Source organism: Crocodylus siamensis, chromosome 7 (genome assembly GCF_052110815.1).
Source record: "Crocodylus siamensis isolate JL-2025a chromosome 7, ASM5211081v1, whole genome shotgun sequence".
Taxonomy (NCBI): Eukaryota; Metazoa; Chordata; order Crocodylia; family Crocodylidae; genus Crocodylus; species Crocodylus siamensis.
Window position 1 is genome coordinate 89,522,883 of NC_143401.1, and position 18,563 is coordinate 89,541,445.

Genomic DNA, 18,563 nt, shown 5'->3' on the forward strand with positions numbered 1-18,563 from the left:
AAAACCCCGCACTCACTGGCTGCTGCCAGGCAGGGGGCGATCTCTACTGCCCCATGCCAGGGAGGGGGGCTCTGCCACAAGCCCACCAACCCCTGCCGGCTGTCCTAGCCCCCACATGGCTTCCCCTCCCACCCCAGCATCCAGCCCTTAAAAAAGAACAAAAAACCTTACTCACCGGCTCCTGCCCAGTAGGGGGGCAATCCCCACTGCCCCACACTGTGTGGGGGGCTCTTCCACAAGCCCCCCAAACCCTTGAGGCTGCTGCAGCAGCCGGTGAGTCCAGGGTTTTTTCATTTTTAATTTTTTTTAAAGGACCAGGAGCTGCGGTGGGTGGAGTAGGGCAGCCATGGGGGGGGAGTGGCTTGTGGCAGAGTGGGGGCCCCATGCAGTGGGGGACAGCGGGGATCGCCCCCCTGCCTGGCAGCACCTGGTGTGTAGGGGCTTTTTTTTAAAACAACCGGGAGCTGGGCTGGGTGGGGAAGCCATGGCAGGGGGCTGAGGGAGCAGGCAAGGGATGGGGCCTGGAAGGGGCCTCCCCATGGTCCCCTCTGCCCTCCCTTCCCCACCCCCTACTTACGAGCACAGAGTCCAGGTCCAGCTCCCTGCTGCTGGCAGTGGGGACCGCCCAAATCACCGAAGTTCTGCGCAGCTTTTACAAATTGATTTGGAGAGCTTCAAATTGATTCAGACCTTTTAATTGGTCCCCTGATTCAATTTGGATTCAGAGATTCGGCCACCAAATCGGGCTGAATCTCCAAATCAAATCAGCACCCGAAGCTTTGCACAGCCCTAATTCTTTGTACCTAAAATGATTTTTAAAGCTGACTGCTGCCTACGTAACATTGTATTTACCATCAGACTCACTGCTCTGATTGCATATCATCATAGGTGGATAAATGAGCTAAAACCAGCATTGTTTGGAAGGGATGGTGGGGAGGGAGACGGAATAACCTTATGCTGCCGAGTCAGACAAAGTCTTTATACTTTGCTATGATATGAGGAAACAGTGATATTTATGCACATCCATGCATAGTGATCCAGCAGTCATGAAACAGCATATTGGGAAGGGGCAATTTAAAGGTAATGCTAAATAGGAACAGTGACAATCTAACCTGGGCCGATTGAAGGGTGCTGCTCGGTACCACATACTTCTGCAAATCTGGACACAAAATAGCAATCGGCAGTTTCACTCTCGTGCATCTCAATAGAAACCCCCTTAAGCTGGGGAAAAACATGTCTTTTCCCTCATATCTGTCCTGCTCAACTGTCTGGATTTTAGATCAGCGCTATATAGTTAAATCAGTAGTTAATATAGTATGATTTTTTAAGGATAGTGCATAGATTGATAAATGGTTTGGAACACTCCAACTTTTTAAACTGTGTCTAAGGCTGGTTTTCAGCCAAAACTTTGTCTTTTGGATCTGAAGAATGTTTACTTGGGTTATATAAGAGATGTGTTACTATGGCAAACCAAAGTGCAATTATGGTCTTGGCATATTTATTTTGTGTCTATTGAACAATTTTTAGCAGTGGTTTTCTGACAAAGAGCAGGTGAGTGATAAATCAGGAGGTATGAACAATTCAGCACAAAACGTTTTTGACTTAACTTCACATTCCCAGTGGTACGGAAACAGCTGGATTTAATTTTAGAATCAAAACAAATAATGGATTCTTGTATTTGGTGGGGTTTATTTTACATTTCTAGGCTTTATGCTTGTTTACCATGGATGTAGAGTGATGCAATTTGGAACTGCTTGTGTTATGTTCACCCCTCCAACTGGGCAGTGTTCTTATAACCATTATTAGTGATTGAGGGGGAAATGTGGCACAAGTGAATGAAATTAATTGAGATCACTTTTTAAATTTGTCATGTTAGGAACTGGAGTTCTTGTTCTCAAATTTTGTCAGCTGGTTCTGCTTAAGGGGTTTGCATCTGGAACGTCGACCTTTAGTTTTGAGCCTAAAATGATATAAACAAATTGGAAAGAGTTCACAGGACAGTAAGAAGTTACTAAGGCTCTGGGAAAGCTATTTAGAGTGGGGCATAACCTGAGACTAATGGGCTGAATTAGGGGGAAAAACCCTAAATTTGCATACTAATTATTATAGTGCCCAGAGGCCCACCTGAGATTAGGGCCCAGTTATGCATAACACAAAATAGGAGAGAGTCTCTGCCTTTACTATTTTACCTTCTAAACAAACTAGACAAGTACCTCCTTCTCTTTATCGTCCCCATTTTATGGAAGGTAACGAAGGCAGAGATTGTCTCACAGTCAGCAAATGGACCCCTAATCTCTGGTCAGTCTGTAAATCATAAGACCATCCTTTTTTCAAGAGGCCAATTCAACTACAAACGACATTGGAATGGAACATTTTTTTGCAGTGCAGTGATGGAAGCCTTAATGCTTGAATAATGTACAAGTCCTTCTCTAAAGAAAGTCTGGTGTAGGGAACATGTCCTCTAATGGCAGAGGGATGGGCCAGATGGCCTAAAATGCCTTTTCCATTTCTATCCTCTGTGAGCCCATGAACCTTTACCCGTAGTTACACAATGGCACTTTGTTATCTGAGTTTCCAATAAGTACTTTGGCACCAAGGAGGCTTTTCCACTCTGTCACATTAGCATGCTCTGCAGTATCACAAAGCTGATAGTGACTTGTTTGTGCCAGTTTCTAACAAACACATAAAACAAATAGTTAAAAAAAGGCTTTTCCTTTTTAGCATTAGAATAAAGCTTTCTTTCCCCCCCCCCACCTCTCTTTACATCTAGTACAGATGCTATGGATGCAAGAAAAATATTGTACAAGGGATCTGCAAATGAGTATTTCTACATCACAGACTGCAGCATAAAGAAGAGTTGGTCTGAGTACCTGAAGCAGCATGGAGCTTAGCAGGAGCTAATATGTCCTGCTTTTGGTCCAGGAAGATTAGACTATGCAGCTCTCTGTGCAAATGCAATTAATTGCTCAGATACTACTTAGAAGCAGTCTAACTGAAGAAGGATTCATACTCGGAGGCTTTACTCATGCTGAACCAGAATCAAACTCTACGGGTATGGATAAAAGTATGTTTGCAGCTGCTTTAAAAAGAAATGGAGACTTACTGCTTGGAAATGTGAAACCGTGCAACTGTTACATCTACAGAATCCTGTAAAGATGCTTGTAAAGATAAATGTGAGCTAAATCACATCAACTTTGATGTGGTTGTGGTTAAAGTTGGAGTGGTTTTGCTACCGTTGTATTGCTTCAGAATCATACAGATGTAACAATTTAATCATAACAGGTTCTTTTGATAGCAATACAGTTGTTACTCTGTTTGTATTGTATCTTAAGGCTACCTGTAGTGGTCCTGTGAGATGAGTACCTTTGATTAACTAGCTGCTTTGAGAAAGTATTGATGGGTTGGAGGCAAAAGGATTCCAGATCATCTGGTCTGTGGATAACAGGAAATAAAAAAACCCTCAGTCAATAAAGAAAAAAAACTCAGGCAGGCAGTGGACTGGGAATAACCTGGCTGGAGCTATCTGCAGACGGGGGCAAAAGCCCAGAGAGAAAATGCATGGCAACAGAATGCAAGGCTTGGAAAGTAAAGGCTGAAGAAAGTGCAGAAAGACTTCCTTTAAAAAAACCATCCAAGAAGCAATGGTTCTTTGGGAGTTTCCTCACTCTAACATGAGGAAATGGAGGCAATGGGATTGTCCAATGCTAAACTGGCTGTTGGGCTGAGTCCTCAAAGACACCCAAACACCCTCTACTACCCAAGATCTCAGCAGAAGGCTCTTGGAGCCATTTTTTAAAAACTAATTTGGTACCTGAAGATGTGAATAGGCACTCAGGAGATTTCCAAAATATCCAGGTGCCTCCCTAGCACTAAAATAACTGAGACTTTGTAGAGTATGTACAGCATGAGTGAAGGTGGTGGAAGCTAGCACTTAACCATCTGATTATACTCTTAAAAGCCTCCTCACATCTGCATCCAGGTGGATAAAGCATAGCTGTGGTTCAGTATTTGAGATGTTTCATAGTTTGTAGGGTCGGAAGGGACCTGAGCAGATCATCAAGTCTGACCCCCTGCCATGGCAGGAAAGAGTACTGGGGTCAAATGACCCCAGGTAGATGTTCATCTAACCTCCTCTTAAACACCCCCAGGGTAGGAGCCTGCACCACTTCTCTTGGAAGTTGGTTCCAGACCCTAGCCGCCCTGACCGTGAAGTAGCGCCTCCTGATATCTAACCTAAACCTGCCCTCTGCCAGCTTGTGACCGTTATTCCTGGTCACTCCTGGCGGTGCTCGGGGGAACAGTGACTTCCCCAATGCCTGCTGGTCCCCCCTGACTAGTTTGTAACAGGCCACTAGACCGCCCTCAGCCTCCTCTTGTGGAGGCTGAACAGGTTCAGGTCCCGCAGCCTCTTCTCGTAGGGCCTGCCCTGCTGCCCCCTGATCATACGAGTGGCCTCCTCTGGACCCTCTCCATGCTGTCGACATCCCTCTTGAAGTGCGGCGCCCAGAACTGGACACAGTACTCCAGCTGTGGCCTGACCAATGCCGCATAGAGGGGGAGGATCACCTCCTTGGACCTGCTTGAGATGCATCTGTGGATGCATGCCAAGGTGCGGTTGGCCTTCCTGACTGCCTCTCCACACTGCCGGCCCACGTTCATCTTGGAGTCAATGATCACTCCCAGATCCCTTTCTGCCTCCGTGCTGACAAGAGGGGAGTTCCCTAACCTGTAGGTGTGGTGCCGGTTGTTCCTCCCAAGGTGCATCACCTTGCACTTGTCTGTGTTGAAACCCATCCTATTCTCGTCCGCCCACCCTTGTAACCTGCCTAGGTCTGATTGTAGCCTGTTGCATCCTTCCAGTGTGCCCACATCCCCCCACATCTTAGTGTCATCAGCAAATTTGAACAGGTGCTTTTTACCCCCTCGTCCAAATCGCTGATGAAGATGTCGAACAGTGTGGGCCCGAGGACCGAGCCCTGGGGGACCCCACTGCCCACATCCTTCCAGGTTGAGAAGGACCCATCCACTACCACCCTCTGGGTGCGGCCCTCCAGCCAGTTGGCGACCCATTTGACTGTGTGGGTGTCTACACCACAGCCCCCCAGTTTCTTAATGAGAACGGGGTGAGAGATTGTGCTGGGGATTTGCCATTCCCTCATAAGCCTGAGATGGGGAAGTTTTGTGTTGAGGGCGCAGAGCCGAGCTGGGGGAGTCTGGAGTGTGTGAGAGGCACTTAAAGGGCTGAAATGAGGCTGCATTTGACAACCAGGTGCTGCACATACTGATTCCTGCCCCCACCTGTCCTTTCCAACCACCCACAAGCTTGTCTGTGTGGAGTGAAAGCAGTGATTTGGAGGATCTGTGTGGTGGGATGTAAGAACCTATTCATTCTCATTTTTAAATTGTTCTGTTCCTTTGTCATCTCTTAGCAGGAGCTTTTACATGTGCAGATCTGACCAGCAGCATTGCAGACTGAATGCAGTGGTGGGGGCTCTAGTGCAATGTCTGGCATTAGCAGTAATTTGTGGGATCTTAGTGTTTGTCTTTTGCATTAGACTTAATTATCTGTAAAATAACATTCTTGGTTGCTCTTAAACTGTTGCTGACTTGCATGCATTAGGAACCTGTCTTGTTTTTTGATCTGAAAAGATCCCAAAGCCATAAACGTGCTTCTTTCATTCAATCCTTTCCCCTCTGCAGGGAAGCAGGCTCACACTTGTCTTCTCTACAGCTACAGAAGAATGGGCAGAATGTGACCTCGTCTTTTCAACTATAAAACACATTGACTGAGAGGTGCAGAGAGAATGTGATTGAATATAATGATCACAATGTATTGTTTAACTGTTAAGTCACTGGACTGAGATGCAGAAGACTAGTTTTAATTCCCAGCTTAGCTACTGGCCTGCTGAGCGACCATGGGCATCAGTTCCTAGTCAATGCCTCAGTTTCCCCTTCTGTAAAATGATCTTAAGCTTCCTTGTAAAGCCGTAAGGTTTACAGAAGAAAACCTCGCGGTAAGAACGATGTATTATTGTTGTCAATTTTTCTACCTAAGACTTCATCGGCTGCTAGATTTATAGCTTCACTTGCTCCCAGGAGGGTACACAGCTGAGGTAACCACTTTACTTGTCTAGAGACGAATAAACAATTGATCATGTTTCATCCCAAAGCCTGCTTTTAAGGCCAAGTATGAGCATCTGGGCATAGGGATCAATAGGAGAAATTCAGATGAATATTTGTCTTTTGTACTCCACTCAGACAACTCTTGATGAGGTACCCTGCTAGAGAGTCCGTCTCACTCTGGCTGTTAATACAATATTTGCCAACACTGTTATCCTCCCCTGTGGAGTCTGAAGAGGAAATGTCAATTGATAAGTCAATTCCCATCTGTTCTGCCTTCATTATGACGAGTGTATAGAAACACAGCTAGAAACTATAAGGAGAAGTGTTTAAACATTAAACATAGAAAAAAACTAGCTTATGCTCAAGATGAAAAAATAGTCTACTAAGCCATATTTTCAAGAAATTCTCCTCCACCTTTTCTTCCCTGCCAGCTCTTTCCCCAAAGAATGGCCAGCCAGCAGCCAGACTTTCTGGCTTCTCCAAAGTCACAGATGGGTTTCCTCTAGATGTCCATGAGGCTGTCTCTACATGGCTAATCAGGGCCAAGCTTAAGGTCATCATCAAGCCCATATTTACCAGTTATCCATATTAAAAACTCCTATATTTGATATCTGGTGGATCAAGGTATGAAGTCAACCTGCTGGCACTCACCTCCTTCCCCACCCCTCTCTATGGTGACTTTAGAACTTACCTGTGACCTGCAGGTATTGAGCACAGGAAGTCTACTGACAGCAATCGCACTTCCTCTTCTTCGCTTCCAGCCCTTCTGTATCCTACTTTCTGGCTCTTCTGCCCATAATTATTAAAGCCCAGTTTAGCTGAGGTGCACCTGAGAGGACCTGTCTAACTGGGGTTGCTACTCTTCAACAACACCTATGGACCTGGAATACAGAGTGCGTCTCTGACTACTATGGACCACGCTCACTGTAATGGCAACATAATCCTTGCAAAGCTTGCTTAATACCAAGGCGGAGATGATGAGAGAAAATGGGTGGATGTTACAAAGGGATAACAGTGAGATAGATGATCATTGATTGCCCACTTGATTTAATTATAGGCATTTCTACGATGCTGATCACCATACTACCTAAGCAACCAGAGGGAAAGCAATGATATTGTCTACAGTAGTCTGGCAAAGGACTAGAGAATGATGTGGCACCCTCTTGTCAAGTCCAATAACGAGAGGGATTAAAAAAAGTTCTGGGAGTGGAAATAGATGAAGCTCCCGTTCAAAGGAGAAATGGCTATTTGCTACCTCATTACCTTACATTGCCTCATTTCATTACCTTGGAATGAAACATCAAGTAAATCCCCTATACCCTTGCCCCTGCATTTCTGTCTTTGTGTTTTTTAATCCAGTATATATTTATATTAAGCATTTTGACTTTACTTATATTAAGCATCAAGCCTTCTGTCAGTCGCCATGTACTGGGAGTGCTCTGTACAAAAACAAGCTGTCTTTAAAATGTACTACATCTGAACTTTAGTACCAAGAGGAACCTGGAGTGAAAGTTAACTTCTTTGCAAAGGCTGGTTCCCCAAGGCCTTTCAGTGGCACTTACTAATAGTAGCTTTGTGTGGGCACTGACCTTGGTGCGCTCATGAGATCTGACAGAGGGAATGTCTACATGCGATGCTTTACTGCACAGTAGACTAACTGACTGCATGGTAAAGCATCACCATCTACATGTGCAGACACTTAGAGTGTAGTCAATTAGTCTACTGCATGTTAATTTGTACCTGCGCTGTAGTTATTGCACAGTAGCACATGTGCAGCAGATTTGCTTCCAGTCAACCTTGCCACCAGGGGACCACCCTCAGGCTAACCCTAGGGCCACAGGGCTTGAAGCAGCTCTTTGCCTGCCCCAGCCTTCCCCTTAAAATGCTGCAGTGATGCTGGTGGAGCTGTGCCATCTGCAGCCAGCCTCTAACCACTGGGTCCCACAGTAGTAGCCCCAGACCAGCCACAGCAGCCTGCCTGGACCCTGATGTTGTCTCCTGGCCCAGCCCCACTGCCTGCCTGCCTATCCCATGCCACGCCCTTATGCTGGGCACTGCAGGCAGCTGTACCTGGACTCTCATGCACAGCCCTGGAGGGCCATCAAGGAGCCAGGCTGGCATCATCCCCGAAAGCACATGCTGCCTCCCAGGGGCAGAACTGGGCCCAGGAAGAGACTGCAGATTTCATGGTCCTGTGAGATGAAGCCACAGTCCTGAGCCAGTTTTCTTGGAGTGGGCGCTCCAATGTCCACGTTTATGAAGGCCTGTCAGGCCACATGAAGGAGCACAGGCACAGTCAGAGGGGGCACCAGTGCCATGTAAAGGTCAACGCCCTGCAGGCACAGTGGGTCAGCATCATCGACCATAGCTGTGGACTGGGGGCTGCCCTCAGGTCCGTACCCCTTATGCAGCAGCTGGATGACATCCTCATGCCCCAGGATCCTGGCCGGAGCCAGGCCATGTATTCCAGCATGACTGGTCTGCCAGAGCCTCCACTGCAGCCATGATGAGGTGTCAGTGAGGAAGGCCCCCTTGGGTGCCAGGAACCTGTCCTGCCATGGTCCCTGCCTCTGGTGTCATCCAGCAGCCCGGGCCAGCGTCTGCCCCACCAGCTATGGGTATACAGCTCTTGGTACTCTCAGAGCTGGAGTAATTAAAGTGCTGTCCTCCCTGCACCCCCTGGGCATATGTAAAAGTGCCTGGTGTGTTACTAGGAAAATGCGCATTAGCCTGTCTTAATGCACATTAATGAAAGCACGGTTTTTAAGTGATGCTTAATGCGCATTATCTTATTTTAATTCACATTAGCTAAATGACGTTACGCATGCTCTGGGGGTGGGGGAGGGGGACTTTAATTAAAGCAGTTCTGAGAGCCGCTTTAATTAAAGTGCTGCCCTGTCTTGTGTATCAGCGACCCCATGCTTAAAAATGGCAAGCTTTAGTTCAAGTGCCAACACTGCCATTTTTAAATGTGGGGACACTGATACCCGAGACACAGGAGGCTGCTTGATTAATTGAGTCTCCTCTGACTTGCTGGAATTCCAGAGCATTGGAGCAGCCTTGTACACTCATATATAGGCACCCACTGTTTTTTTAGTGATGCTTTAATGCAAACTACAATAAGCGAATGCATATTAAAGCCATGTGTAGATGCACGCAAAGGGACTTAAAATGCATCTATAATTCTTACAATGGAGATGCATTGTAAGAATGCAGCACAGCTTGCTTGAGCCAATGAAGTTTTGAAAAGGTTGAGAATTGCTCCAGCAGAGAAATGTAATAACTAATCAATTTAGTTCGATTTCAACATTTACACAGCAACAGAATGGAGTGAACATCGACTTCCCATCCAAAGTTAGCACATATTAAGAGCATCTCATTTTCTGGTATGGTGCTTCACAACTTTCATCAACTTTCAGCAGCCCCAGATGAGCCAGCAGAGCCACCAGCTCCTATATCTGAAGAAGAAAGGCATCCTGCAACCGTCCCTAGAAAGAAATGCAGGGTGGTTGTTGTGGGGGACTACCTCTTGCGGAGGACTGAGGGAGAAATCTGCTGCCCTGACCCCTCAGCCCATATCCAGGATGTAGCTGAGAGGATCCCAAAACTTATCTGGCCCTCTGACCACTACCCTATGCTCCTTATCCACGTGGGCACAAATGACATGGCTCGGAGCAATCCCAGCTGGGTCATGACTTTACTACAGGACTTCAGGAGTGGGCCTCAAAGGGTTGGGGGCACAGGTGGTTTTCTCCTCGATCCTTCCTGCTATGGGTCATGGGCATAGGAGGGTGAGAAGAATTCAGGAAGTAAACAGAAGACTGCAGTGCTGGAGCCATCCGGAAGTCTTTGGCTTCTGTGACCATGGTTCGCATTTCAGAGAGAGAGCCAGCGAGTTATTGGGAAGGGATGGCCTCCGCCTCGCTTGCGTGGGGAAGAAGCACTTCTCAGCCAGCATGGCTGATCTGCTTGACCAGGCTTTAAACTAAGCTTGCCAGGGAAGGGCAGATAGTCTCTGGTGCAAGTTCATCAAACCATCAGGTCAGGCTGTACAAGGAAACAAACTCCTACCCTACCCCAGGGACAGGGCTCTTCCAGGAGCACAGGGAAACCCAATGGCAGGCTCACTTGCCTTCACACTAATGCCAGGAACCTGGGCAGCAAACAGGAGGAGCTGGCCCTACTCCTAAACAGTAATGATTACAATCTCATAGGGATAATGGAGACCTGGTGGGACTCCGCCTATGACTGGACCACAGGTATAGATGGCTATACCTTGTACAGGAGAGATCGTATTGCAAGGGCCAGGGTGTAGCTCTCTGTGTGAAAGAGCAATACGCCTGCCTACAGGTGGAGATTGGCAACCAAGGAGGGCGACTTGAGACCCTCTGGGTAAGAATAAGTGGGGAACGTGGTGAAGGGGGTATAACGGTAGGAGTCTACTACAGACTTCCTAATCAAGAGCAAGAACCTGACCACGAGTTCTCCAGGGAACTGACTTAGGCTGCATGCTCTCGGTCCATAGTTGTCATGGGTGACTTTAACTACCTGGATATCTCATGGGAAGAGCTCTCAGCCAAATCCAATTGGTCGCAATACTTGCTCACAGGTCTTGATAAGCTTTATTTGTCTCAAGAAGTCTATGGATCTACTAGGGGCAAGGTGCTGCTGGACCTGGTACTGGTCAAAGGAGATGATCTAGTCAGAGACCTGAGAATCGAGGGGAAGCTGGGAGACAGTGACCATGAGTTGATCACTTTTTTTATTCACTGCAAAGCTGGCAAGTCAGGGAGCAGTTTGGAAGTCCTCGACTTCAGAAAGGCCGATTTCCACAAGCTTAGGAGGCTAGTTGTTCAGGCCCTGAGAAACCACAGTCTGGCAGGGACGAAAGTCTAAGAAAGCAGCATGATCCAAAGCTTACTGAAGTCAACAGGGATTACACTATTGATCTTAGCAGACTTTGGGTCCAGCTCTTCACAGTTTCATAGTTTCATAGTATGAACTATAAACAAGTGGCTGTTTACAGAGCATGGGAGGTATACAATGGGAGTAATTACGGCATTTCAAGAATTTGATACAGAAATACAGCACTGGTACACCCCCTTGAACAATGTGCTGAGGAATCCCATTGCAGGAACTGTTATTTATTTTTTTCTACATTTTTGCCTGTGAGTAGGAAGAAATCAGTGCATGGGTATAATGGCCCAGGAGGCAATCAGAGACCATAATGTGATCCAGAGATTACCTCCTCCTCAGTACCAGTACAGTGCAGACACTGTGAGAGGTGGAGTCAAGGAACTGCCCATTTGCTTCTCCTGCCCACCTGCGTAAGGCAGGTAGTAATGGGAGTTGCTCTTGCTCCCATAAACACTGACCCCTTACTACCTTGCATGGCTATCTAAGACCTCTTGTGATGGTTGTCTTTGTCAAAATACTCATCATGTGAGCCCAGTCCTGGTAGCACCAATGTATTAAAGGATTAATGCCCAGAAATAGAGTAAGAGCCAAGAAATTATTTAATCTCAGTTTTCATGGGCTAAATACTGTCCAATTGGCCTTCTATACAGGAGTTGGTTTTCAATTTGCCCCTGTGTGGTCACATTCAGTTACATTATCCTTCTCTCTCCTTGATGTAGGTCCAAGTATTCTTGGGCTGTTTTAACTCCTCAGTCTTCATCAGCAACAAATAAGCCCATATGCAAAAATAAGAATTAAATAAGAATTAAACTGCTTTCCAGTTGCCAACATCATAGAGTTGTTGACTTAAGCAACTATTCATTTTCTATCAAGAGAATCTGCACACATATTTATTTTGAATTATTTTGATGCATCAGCTGGTCTCTAAAAGCAGGTGCTACCACTTGTCTGTTGCTAGGAATAGTTTTAGCTGATTTCCCCCCAAATCAATTAAAATAGCAAAAATGTAATTTCAGCAAAATTCTAGTTTTGCAGGCGATTGCTGTACATTGTTAAGTCCTTCTTTCCCCTCTTTGCCTTATGGTAACCCCGCGAATCATAAATCACTTTCCTCCCCAAGTCTTTTTCCTTGTGGATTCACAGACAATGATTTGCTATTGTGGGGTTTCTCAGAAGTGCTGGACTCTTGGCTCTCACTTCTATTTTTAGAAAAGAGAATGCAGGAACATTTGCTCAGAGGCAAAATAACATCTCTAAAGCAGGAGATGGACTTTGCCAAGGAGATAAAATAATGGATGGTCCATAATCCTTCACAGAGTTGCAAGAATACTGAAAAATACCAAATGACAAATACAGTATTCTGACCATACTTATCTGGAAGTATAATGACTCACTTCTCAATGGCTGATCAATTCAGGAGTGTCAATACTAACAACACAGGTCCCTACCACTTATGCTAAAAGAGTAATGCCTATAGCTGGTAGTAACAGGAGGCTCTTATTCTCTTATGTGAAACAGAGAGGGATGTAAACTGATGCATTAGGTAAGAGGTGTGTGTGGGCAAAAGGAGAACATTTACTTAAAAACTCAAATATAGGAGAAGAGAAAACAGTTATGCTTCTCTTGAAGTCCATGGTGGCAGCAAACACTCTTGTGAATTGGTTGGTTTGACTCCACGAAAATGATGTTCTTGTGTTTTGACAGCTGTTCTGCTTTTGAGGAGTTGCAGCCCTTTTCTTGGCTGCAGACAGCATCTGGGTCCATCTGTGCATGGCAAGCACAGTGCATTGGGTGAAATCCATGCTTGCTTCTGCCTTGAAGTACAGTTTTTCTTCTGTCTGCTGCACTCTTTGTATGCATCTCCAAATGGCCATTGGTTCACTGGAGGGTAATCCGCACTGTTGTGCATTGTGGAACTGTGAACCTGACTTTGTCATTTTGTTTTCAGGGGCTTAGTATCCCATCTCCATACCATGGTCATGACTGAGGAAAGAACCTGGATTGAGTGGGGTAGTCTAAGGCTTGTACCTCTATCCAGGAAAAATCTTTTATGCTTGAACTTTGAACCACATCCATGTAGTTCAACATCTCTGTTCAAGAAGAGTCTAAGAATAAATAGCTGCCCCTTAGATTGCAAACTTTTTGGAATGAGGACTGTCTGCATTTGTGCTATGCAGTGCTAGGATTTTGCTCCCTTGCTAGGAATGGAGCTATTGCTACAAAATAATATCATATAATTAAAAAAAATGGAAACTGAATATAAGCAATTAGTGAGATTTCTAATGAGAGTATTTAAATGCTAAAATTGATTGCTTAATCTTTTTACTTTCCACCTTCAGGACTAGCCCTCAGATATTACAGAAATCAACTGTAGTTGACTCTAAAAATCATCCAGGCATCCTAGGAATGAGAGGTCCCAAGCAAGACAGACCCTTAGCTGGTATAAGTTTATGTAGGTACATTGACTTCAATGTATTGTCATGGTTTTATATCTATTGAGGCTCTGGCCCTAACATGATATCATATTGGGAGATTTGTGCCACCAAGTCATAGAAGGTAATGAATAATTCCAGGGTGATGACTCTCTTCATAACTGAAGAGTACAGCGGTGAATTTTTTATTACATTTTTTTTTAAAGGAAATAACATGCAGATTCTCATTAACCTCAGCCAGCTTCTCAGTTTCCCAAAATGGTGCAATAAATTAGAATGAGATGAAGGTCCAAAGGCACTGTTTGAAATTCCAGTGGCATTTCTAGGAACAGGGTCAGTCATATATTCCAAGTTTCATGCAGGGATTATCTGGCCAAAATAACACCGTGCTAAAGGGAATTGTGCTGGTATAGAATGCCGTATGTGTGGGATGGCTGCTATTCCCTGGGAAAAAAACCTCAGCACATAAAAAGGAGTATATTTGTCAGGTACTGAAAGCAGAAGAACATTGGTTTTGTAGTTATGGCCCTAGACCGGCTTGGGACACCTCCCCTATGCTGATGCCAGAGGCAGAAGTAAGGGCCGTGTACATTTGCCTGACTGTACTTTGGCCAACGGACGGCTTTGACACGCTGGCAGAATTCCCAACCTGAAATAATACCTTAGATATTAGTGGTACCGCTCTCTCTAAATGGAAGGAGGCTCATATCCTGGGTAACTCATTCCTCATACAAAGAAGAGGATGCCCTGTTTACAGTCATGAATGTGTTTTCTGTAGGGTTACTAAGGATAAAGCCATTATTCTCTAGGGCAGGTCCCACTAATCGTCTGTTAGCATCACATGGGCATACTGATTTCTCACCATTTTGTCATACTGAATGTAATAGTTTGAATTTTTGTAATAAATACCCATTAGCCAGTTTAGAAAAAAGGCAAGGTTTATCTTCTTATCTAGGCCATTGCTTGTTTCTGCCTCCGTGGTGAATGTCTTGATTCTGAATTTTATCTTTAGAGGCCCTGCAGTGAATGTGCTGAATGTCTTCGTTTTTGAATTTTATCTTTAGAGGCCTTTAACAAAGTTAACCTAAAAGTGACCCTTGCACAAACGTTCCCAGAGATCGAAACCTGGGGACTTTTGAAAAGGGGTTGGCAAAAGAGGTCACAGCAGTGTTGTGGAAAATTTCCCAGAGAAGACCCAGGAAAGGAATCTGTCGGGTAAAAGATCCGAGCCCAAATTTGGGAGTAGTGACAGGTTTGGGCAGGAGGGGCCCAAGACGGCAACTCACCCAATAAAAACTGTAACCTACAGTCCCAATTTGGAGGTAACCTCACTTGCAGAACACCGAAGGAAGGGGACTTGTTCCTATCACTGCTGAGACCAACCCTAAAACCATCACTAAAGAATGAAAGTATATCTGGGGATTTGGTTTCTAGGATTGTAAGTATACCATGAGAAATAACAGTAGTGATTCCAGTTTAACCTTTACTTGTAATTGCAGTTGTTTTTGTAATACTAATTCTTATAGCATTGTTTGGGAAGGATTTCTTAAAGCTAAGCAGTGTTATATGTGTAGCAGGGAATTTTAAAATAAAATTGTGTTGTATGAATTAAGTGTGCAAGCATTGTGAAATCATGCAGTCAACCAAATACTTCCCCAGCCAGGCGCATCAAATGAATCAGTAAATTGTGTGAGATCTTTTTCTATTCCATAACTCACTAGAGACACATTTCAGGAGACAGGTGCTGATGAATCTCAGTCCTTTTTTATTTTGTCTGTGTCACTGTGTAATACAGGAGGAAGATAGAGAAATACTTGCCCACAGATGAATTGATATGAAGCCTCTGTTCAAACTTGGGCTCAGCTAAGTCACAGTCAGTGCAGCCGGGGCTGGGAGGCACAGGTGGGTCTAATCGTCTTTTTACCTCCCTCAGACCTAGGGCTGGCCAAAATGCCCCCTCCAACAAGCTAAAACAGCCTCAGGGTTACTGTAATTCATATGAACTAAAGGATTATTTGAACAATATTGCAGGTGTTTATATGACCCCCATTTCCAGAGTACCTGCATGCTTCATTGTGTTTAATGCACGTATCCTAACAACACCCGTCTAAGCACTATCATAGTGCAGATGGGACCTGAGGCACACAGGTCCTGCGGCTATAATCCAGTAAATTTACCATGCATGGGAGTGGCACCCTCAGATACACTGCACTGGAATTGGAGCATCTGGAGCAGGCTAATTAGCCCTGTTGAGTGGCAGTGACAGTTGCCCCACCCCCGGCTAATTAGCTGGCCTGCATAGCTAAGGCTATAATGCTTCCAGTGTAGAAGGCAGCCTGTGTAGAGCAGCGCAATGACTTTAGGCTGCTGAGGCTGGTAAGTTGTCTATAAAGACTTTTCCCAGGTTCCATAGAAAGTCTCTAGCAGACACCTAGGTTTTCCAAGTTTTAGGCTACTGCCCTTAAACTTACCACTGCACCTGGTTGTATGGAAGGCAGCATGCTGTATGTAGCAGTGCTGCTGCTCTGCCCTGTCCAAAAATACCCTTGCACGGAAAGGGAGGGAGCATGTGCAAAAAACCTGGCCTGATTAGTAGAGGATTCTTGTATTGTAAAGCGGTTTTCAGATGTCATTTTAGAGCAGGCCTTAATTCCTTTTAAGCAACTTGGGTGGTGCATCTAGCCTGCCTGGGATGAGGAGCTAGCCCTTTAATAATTAGGTGTATCTACCTGTATATCAATTGCTTTTCTTTTGGGACTTGACAGTTAGAAAAGATAGTCTGTCCTTTTTCTGGGATGGCCTGGCTCTTTCCTGCCCACCTCCTAAACTGAGGACTATAGAAAATGATGCCAGAGTCAGCACGGCTACTTCAATACCTGCAGGGGACTGAGTGGGGGAGCCAGACAGATGGAGCAGAGAAGGCTTGAAGAATATAACCCTAAATAAAGATGAAAGCTTTTCACAAGAGACCAGAGGCTTTTGTGCAACAGCTTGGATCACCTTGACAGGGGCTAGATTTTCAGAGTGTGTGGAGCACTCGCCTCCAAACCAAGCCCTTTCCACATGTCTCAGGTGAGCAATCCAAATTTGGGGCACCCAAAATCATTGTCACTTTGAAGAATCTGGGTCTGGTACTGCATTGCTATGCCTGTTAATCAAGAGCCACAGACGTAATGGGTTTAGCCATCTACACAGTACAAAGTCCATCCTGTGGCTGGAAGCTATCGAGCCTGTGTGTAAGGCATCCCATCTCAGATCAGCAGGGATCCTGGTTTTACCTGATAAAAAATCGCAGATTTTCTGATATGCCCCCCCCATCCATTATTAAAATTAAAGGCTTCCCACAGCCCCCCTGGTCCTGCTTGTGCTCCTCACTCCCCCACAGCCCCCACCCCTGATCATACCCCTCACTCCCCCCACAACAGTCCCACAGCCTAACTGGTGCCCTTCGCTCCCCATCACAGCCCCTCCAGCCCTGCTCGTGCCCCTGCACCCCAGCCCTGCTGGAGGGTGCCCCCAGTTGCCAGGGCTATGGGGCTGGGGTCCCAGGTCCATAGCCCCTTACCCCCAACACAAGGCAGTGGCTGCTGCAGCAGCAGGAGCATGGAGCTGGCTCCCCCACTGCTGCCTGCCTGCTGTGGGCTCTGATAAAATAGGGAAATCCATGATTTTCTCTGTTTTCCCATGGGAAACAGAAAACCTGGATCCCTGCAGATCAGTCAGGTGCTGTTCTTAGTCGGAGGGGCAGGGCAGTTCTGGGCCCTGGGCTGTTTTGTGCTTGTACTATTTTTATCTCAATGACGGCACGAGCCCATGCATTTTGAGAAGTCTCCTCTTGTAATGTTTCCATAGATTCATAGAAGTCGGGTCAAAGGGACCTTGTAGATCTTCAAGTCCGACCCCCCGCCTGGGCAGGAGAAAAACTGGGCTCAGATGACCCCAGCCAGGTAGGCATCAAGCCTCCTCTTAAAGCCCCCCAGGGTAGGAGCCAGCACCACTTCCCTTGGACGTTGGTTCCAGATCCTAGCTGCCCTGACCGTGAAGTCGTTCTTGCGGATGTCTAATCTAAACCTCCTCTCCAACAACTTGTGGGCATTATTCCTTGTTATGCCGGGGGCACGAGGGGAAACAAGGTCTCTCCCAAACCCTTCTGGTCCCCCCTAGTGAGTTTATAGACAGTCACCAGGTCCCCCCTCAGCCTTTGCTTGTGAAGGCTGAACAGGTTCAGGTCCCGCAGTCTCTCATTGTAGGGTCTGCCCTGTTGTCCCTGGATCATGCGGGTGGCCTCCTTTGGACCCTCTCCATGTTGTCCACATCCCTCCTGAAGTGGGGCACACAGAACTGGACGCAGTTTTGGCCTGACCACTGTCGCGTAGAGGGGGAGGATCACCTCCCTGGCTCTACTTGAGATGCACCTGTGGATGCACGACAAGGTGCGGTTAGCCCTGCCAACCGTGACCTCGCATTGTCGGCCCACGCTCATCTTGGAGTAAGTAATGACTCCAGGATCCCTTTCTGCCTCCATGCTCTCAAGAAAGGAGATCCCATCTTATAAGTGTGCTGCTGGTTACTACTGCCCACGTGCAGCACCCTGCACTTGTCAGTATTGAAGCGCATCCTGTTTTTGTTAGCCAACCCATGTAACCTATCCAGGTCTTGCTGCAGTCTTTCCCTCCCTACTAGCGTCCACCGCCACCCTCTGAGTACAACCCTTTAGCCAATCTGCAACCCATCTGACTGTGTAGGCATCAATGCCACGGTCACCTAGTTTTTTTACTGAGGATGCGGTGGGAGAAGATGTCAAAGGCCTTGCTGAAGTCCAGAAAGACTACAGCCACAGCAACACCTGCATCCAATGCTTTTGTGACCTGATCGTAAAAGGCAATCAGGTTGGTCTGACATGACCTGCCCCTAATGAAACCGTGCTGGTTGCCCTTGAGCATCATCCCTGAGGCTGGCCCATCACAGATGTACTCCTTGATGATCTTCTCAAAGAGTTTCCCTAGGATTGAGGTAAAGTTGACGGGCCTATAGTTGCCCCTTTCCTCCATCCTCCCTTTTTTAAAGATGGAGACCACGTTGGCTATCTTT

General features: G+C 46.2%; 1 protein-coding gene across 2 annotated transcripts in view; it reads left to right on the plus strand.

The window, feature by feature from the left end:
• The window catches only part of DCLRE1A (DNA cross-link repair 1A), a 37,484-nt gene extending 31,327 nt beyond the window's left edge, over positions 1 to 6,157 (plus strand). The window contains exons 10-11 of one of the 2 annotated variants that reach the window (XM_090057399.1): positions 2,771 to 3,052; positions 5,701 to 6,157. The gene's annotated coding sequence lies outside the window, so the exon portion shown is untranslated. Of the gene's footprint in view, positions 1 to 2,770 lie in introns of both variants that reach the window. The other variant, XM_090057400.1, reaches the window with a different exon arrangement.
• Positions 6,158 to 18,563: the final 12,406 nt, after the last annotated feature.